Source organism: Cebus imitator, unplaced genomic scaffold, assembly GCF_001604975.1.
Source record: "Cebus imitator isolate Cc_AM_T3 unplaced genomic scaffold, Cebus_imitator-1.0 Scaffold10, whole genome shotgun sequence".
Lineage (NCBI taxonomy): Eukaryota > Metazoa > Chordata > Mammalia > Primates > Cebidae > Cebus > Cebus imitator.
In genome coordinates, this window is record NW_016107325.1 from 4,026,377 (window position 1) to 4,032,893 (window position 6,517).

At 36.9% G+C, this 6,517-nt stretch overlaps 1 pseudogene; it reads right to left on the reverse strand.

Annotated features, from left to right (window-relative positions):
• Positions 1-2,397: 2,397 nt before the first annotated feature.
• Positions 2,398-6,517, reverse strand: part of LOC108316860 — an 18,570-nt pseudogene continuing 14,450 nt past the window's right edge.

Consider the following 6,517-nt stretch of genomic DNA (forward strand, 5'->3'; position numbering starts at 1 on the left):
ACTCCTTTCCAAATAACAGAACAAGAAAAATAGGAATTTAACAATAAAGAATAATAGAGCCTGGGCCTGGTAGCCCCCATTTATAATTCCAATGCTTTGGGAGGCTGAGGCAGGAGGATCACTTAAGTCCAGGAGTTCAAACCACCTTGGGCAACGTACGAAGACCTTGTCTCTACAAAAAATATCTTAAAAATAGTTAGCTGAGTGTAGTGGCATATGCCTTCAGTCCCAGCTACTCTGGAGGCTGAAGCAGAAGTCCTTGAGCTCAGCAGTTCAAGGCTACATTGAGTTATGATAGCACCACTACATTCCAGCTTGGGCTGCAGAGCTACTTTAAAAGAGACAGAGAGAGAGAGAGAGAGAGGGCGGGGTGGGGGGAGGAGAATGGCAGATTATTACCTTCACTAAGATATCAAAGTTTATGTCACCAGAGAGATCACGTTGATAGCATCTCCCTCTGATATGATGTAATGAAAGGGTATTTCACCTCCATGGTCTTCTTTCCAAAAAATGCATAACCCCACTCTAATCATGAGAAATATATAAGGCAAACCAAAATTGAAGAACAGCTTACAAATGTCTCACCAATACTCCTCAAACTAACAGAGTTATGTAAAACAACACTAAGAAACTTTCACAGACCAGGGATTGGAGAGATATAACAATTAAATGCATTGTAGTAACCTGAATTAGATCTTGAGCAGAAAAGGGATATTAAAGAAAAAAATAAGTGAAATCTGAATGAAGTCTGGAGTTTTTTGAAAAGACAGTAATAGAAAAACAGATGGAATCCAAATAGTCTGGGGTTTAGATAATAGTAATGTGCTAAGGTTTCTTCGTTTTAAAAAAAGTATCACAGTAATTGAAAACATTAACATTAGAGGAAATTGAGCAAGAATGTATTATATAATAACTCACTGTACTATTTTTTTCAACTGCAATAGAATATTTTGTTTTTATCCCCAGTTCCTGGCACAAACTTTATAAAACTCTTGAGTTTCTTGAATGATAATGAGGTGAGAGGAGAATGTTATGTTAATCATAGCAAGCTCCTTTCAACCATACCTGAGTTTATGCCACTAAGGTGAACAGCCTCAAGACAGAGGATGCTTGCCAGGGCAACCAAGCATGTGATTCGATGGTCTGAACATCCACTCCTTCCCCCAGACTTCTGCGGAGGGAAGAGAGGGTGGAGGTTGTAGCCAATCACCAATGGCTGATGATTTAATCAATAATGTCTATGTAATGGAATCTTCATGAAAACATTGATCTAACAGGTTCAGAGAGCTTCCAGGTTGAATGCATCAACACGCCAGGAAGCAGGATGTGTCCAAAACTCCCTGGAGACAGAAGCTCCTGTACTCAAGACCCTTCCAGATCTCACCCTGTATGCCTCTTTATCTATTTGTGCATTTGTGTCCTTTATAATAAACTGGTAATAGTAAAGAAAGTGTTTTCCAAGTTATGTAAACTATCATAAAAAATTGTTGAACATGAAGTAGAGGTTACAGGCCCCCCCCCCCCCCCCCAGTTTGTAGTCAAGTTGGTCAGAAGTACTGGAGGCCTGGGACTTGTGAATGGTGTCTGAAGCTGGAATGGAGGCAGTCTTGTCGGACGAAGCCCTTACTTAGCCTGTGGAGTCTGATGCTAACTCTAGGTGGATAATATCAGAATAAAATTAAATTACATTGGTATCTACAGCAAACTGGAAAATTGCTTGGTGTGGAAAATCCATACATTTCATATCAGAAGTGTTGTGAGCATAGAACAAATTTTTTTACTTTATCTACTTTACATATCTTAAATTACTCTAAAGTAAAAGTTTATTTTTTTATTTTATTATTATTTTTTAAGGCAGAATCTTGCTCTGTCACCCAGGCTCAAGGGCAGTGGCGTTATCACGGTTCATTGCTGCCTTGATCTCCCTGGCTCAAGCAATCCTCCCGCCTCAGCCTTCTGAGTAGCTGGGACCACAGGCATGTGCCACCACGCCCAGCTAGTTTTTTTTATTTTTAGTAGAGATGAAGTCTTATTATGTTGCCCAGGCCTGTCTTGAACTCCTAAGCTCAAGCAGCTTCCCAAAGTGCCAGGGCTACAGGAATGAGACACCAGGTCCTGCCCAGAGGTTTTGGAGACAGAGTCTCGCTCTGTGGCCCAGGCTGGAGAGCAGTGGCATGAACTCAGCTCACCGCAAACTTCACCTCCCAGGTTCAAGCAATTCTCCTGCCTCAGCCTCCCAAGTAGCTGGGATTACAGGCGCACACCACCATGCCCACCTAATTTTTGTATTTTAGTAGAAATGGGGTTCCACCATATTGGCCAAGGCTCGTCTTAAACTCCTGACCCCAGGGGATCCACCTGCCTCAGCCTCCGAATGTGCTAGGATTACAGGCGTGAGCCACCGCGCCTGGCCCAGAAGTTTATTATTTAAAAAGTACAGGAATTTCCATATACATGTCAGTCAGATTCCCCAAACTTAACATTTTACCACATTTTTTACCTTATCAGTCTCTTTCTGCTCCCTTTATAAAGATATTTTTCATCATTCCCTTTTACTCCTGGATATTTCAATGCATATTTCCATTAAAAGTACATTTATCAAAATAAGAAAATCAGCATTAATACAATACTATTCAATATAGACCTTCACATTTCACCAGTTGTTTCACTAATGTCCTTTATAACAAAAATATGATAAAAGAGTAATATAAAAATTGTTTCCATTCTAGCCTATGATCCAATCGAGGGTCATACATTCTTTTTAATTGTCATACCTCTTTGGACTTCTCTGATCTGTAATTCGTTCTTCAGTCTTTGTTTTTCATGACCTTGACATTTTTGAAAAGTACAAACCATTTATTCTGTGAAATGTCCCTCAATTAGTGTTTGACTGATGGTTCTTCATGTTTATGTTCAGGTTGTGCATTTTTGCAGTAATACTGCAGAAGCAATGTGCTCTCCTTTGTGTAACCTGTTGAGATGCATGCTATTGGTCCTACTACTGTTAGTGTTAACTTTCACAACTTGGTAAAGGTGGCATGTGTCATGTATGCCCATTGTATAGTTGCTATTTTTTTCCATTTTTGATTAGTATCTTGTGGGGAGATATTTTGAGTATGTAAAAAACATCCACCTTGTCATCAACTCTTCACATAATACTGTAAAATCTATTAATGATATTTGCCCGAAACAATTCCTGACTACTACTACATACTTGTTTCTTCCTATGAATTATATTCTACATCAACTTGTATAGCTCCAAAAAAAAGCATGTTTGATTTTTCTCACAAATAGGCCTTTTTATTTGCCACTATTATAAGTCTGAACTTTAAACAGATTCTTGGAGTGGTGGTTCATATCCATCAGCTTGCTCAACTTTAGTATCTGTCTCATCCACAGTGGCTTTTCCAGAACTGCTACCTTCACCATGAAGCTCCATGAGTTTCCCCAATTCAAACTTAGGTTTCTTCAGCAATTTTAGTTTTCTTTTCTGATTTTTTTTTTTTTTTTTGAGATGGAGTCTCACTGCGTCTCCCAGGCTACAGTGTAGTGGCACGATCTTAGCTCACTGCAACCTCCGCCTCCCAGGTTCAAGTAATTCTCCTGCCTCAGCCTCCTGAGTAGCTGCGATTACAGGCACATACCACCATGCTCTTATTTACTTTTTTGTATTTTTAGTAGAGAAGGGGTTTCACCATGTTGGCCAGGCTGGTTTCAAACTCCTGACCTCAAATTATCCGCCCACCTTGGCCTTCCAAAGTGCTGGAATTACAGGCGTGGGCCACTGCTCCCAGCCAACATTTTTACTTTTCTAACGAAGACATCACGGAGAGGATAAATAGATTGGCAAGCCTTTTCTATGTCTTTTCCAACGTTGTCTGGAATCAATTTATTGACCACTTCTTTCAAGTCATTTGTCTGTACCTCTTGGGTCATGATTTCCATCACCATCTTCCAGATATGGCAAACCTGCTGGTACTGAGCATAAGGGTCTTCTGTATCTGATTGTCGCGTTTTTTAGTAAACAAACACAGAACAGATGAAGCAAGTAGTCATCAGTAGTCTTGACATCAACATGAGCTTCAATCATTGTCTGTCATTTTTTGACCATGGAACACATTTTGTCAGTAAGATCCATGCCATGGAAGTTAGGCAGTTTTTGCCACGAACATCTTCAGTAATCAGCTTGAATTTTCTAAATGCAACTTCATCATTCTGCAAATCAGCAGGACTCACTTCAAACAGATGACCCTTGAGGCCATCAGATGCGATTTTGGATTCTTGGGTCCTGATGACTAGCGTCTTTCCAACACTTCTCATAGTGAACACAGTAGGTGCCTTCATATTATATCGATCTTTCTTAGAAAATGGATCAGCCACTTTCTTCTTGGCTCCCTTCTGCTGCCTTTTGTAAGGCGCTTGTTCTTGCCAACTGCTGTGGTGCTGCTCAGAGAGCCAAAAGGCCATGTTGGTATTTTTATTGAGACTGTCTTTCACAAGTATTTTCGAGTTTTTCTCAAATAGTTTTTATATACTCTGGTTACATTTATTCCTAAGTATTTTATCTTTTTCATTATTTAATTGGGGTTTCCCTTACCACTCTATCTTCCAACTGTTATATATATATAAAATATACAATATGTAGTTATATATAATATATATTGTAACATATATGTTATATATATATTACTATATGTAACATATACAACATATATAATATATATTACATATTATATGTATTATATATATATAGACATATATATACATATCGATATATATGTAAATTTCTGAATGCTAATTTTATAGCTTACTACTGAATTTTTTACTAATTTTTTTATTATTTGAATTAGTTTTATCATTGATTTTCTAGTGCAGAAGTCCATACAATGTATCTTTTCAGTAAAAACACCAGACTGTAAATATTTCATTCTTGTATGCCAAAAAGTTTCCATCACAACTGTTCAGCTCTGCTGGTGTAGTGCAAAAGATGACAGAGGCAATGCAAAACCAAATAAATATGGCTAAATTTGGCTCTCAGTTTGCTAACCCCTGCTCTAGGGTTTCCCAAATATACTATCATATCATCTGTAAATAGAGATAGTTTTATTTCTTCAGTGCTAATTGTTATGCCTCTACTGATTCCTCTTGTTTAACTGTATTGGCTAATATCCCCAGTAAAATGATAAATAATAGTGTTGTTACTAGATATCCTTGCCTTGTTCCTGATGGTACTAGTAAAAATGTCCTTGGTGTTTTCCATTACGACGATGACTTTAAGATTAAGGTGTGTGTGCGTGTGTATATACATACCTACATATATATATGTATATACATATATATGTATATAATGTGTATATATATATACGTTTTATATATACATATATAAAAAACGTATGTATACATATATTTATCATATTAAGAAAATACCCATCAATTCCTGTTTTCTTGAGTGCTTTTATCAGAAGATGATGATTTTGTTAAAGGTCGTTGTAGCATCTACAGAGATAATTATATGATTTAGACCTGTATCTATTAATATGATATACTATATTAATGGGTTTCCTAATATTGAACCAATCTTGTGTTTTTGGAATAGAGCTGACCCTTAAACACTGTAGGGACAGGGGTGCTACCTCCTCACTCAGGTGAAAATCTGCATATCACTTTTGACTCCCCAAAAACTTAACTACTAATTGCCTACTGTTAACCAGAAGCCTATAACACAGTTAGTTAACACATATTTTATATGTTACATACAATACTGTATTCTTACAATCAAGTAGGCTAGAGAAAAGGTTATTAAGAAAATCATAAGGGAGAGAAAACACATTTACAGTACTGTACTGTATTTACTGATACTCTAAGTTTATATCATGTTTACAAGACTATTTATAGAACTGCCTCTTTAAAATAGAAAAAAGGCATCTGCAGCTGCACACCTTGATCTATAGTACATCTCAAGCAATTCAACTTTTTATTGTAATGTCATGACTTCACTGCTTCTTGGTAGCAACTCCAGCATCACTAGTGGTGCCTGGTATGGATCCTACAGTGTTATTCAAGGCTTACAGTATTACACTAAACAATAAATAATACATGAGAACTCAAAAGACCACTTTTTACTGTGATACAATGCCATTTACTGAAAAGATGAACTGCTCATGTGGAGATGATTAGCATCACAAGGCCTTTTAAGTGTATACTACCAACACTTGGGCTCACCACAATGGCAATAAGAGGTGAGTGCAAAATTACTACAATAGTACAACATGTGCTACAATTAACTTTATGCAGTTATTATTTAATACTATGTCATTCTGCTTGCTTACATTTCTCTCCACTGTGAATGATGCCATGTGTGATCTGTTTCTATGTGTAAGTTTTGATAAATTTTAACTTTTTAGATTAGATTTGTGTATATTTTATGGTAGTAAATGATAAAACAGACCAGTATCTACATATATTTTAAGCATGACATGCCTAACTTTTTCTTAATTTTTTTTTTTTTTTTTTTGAG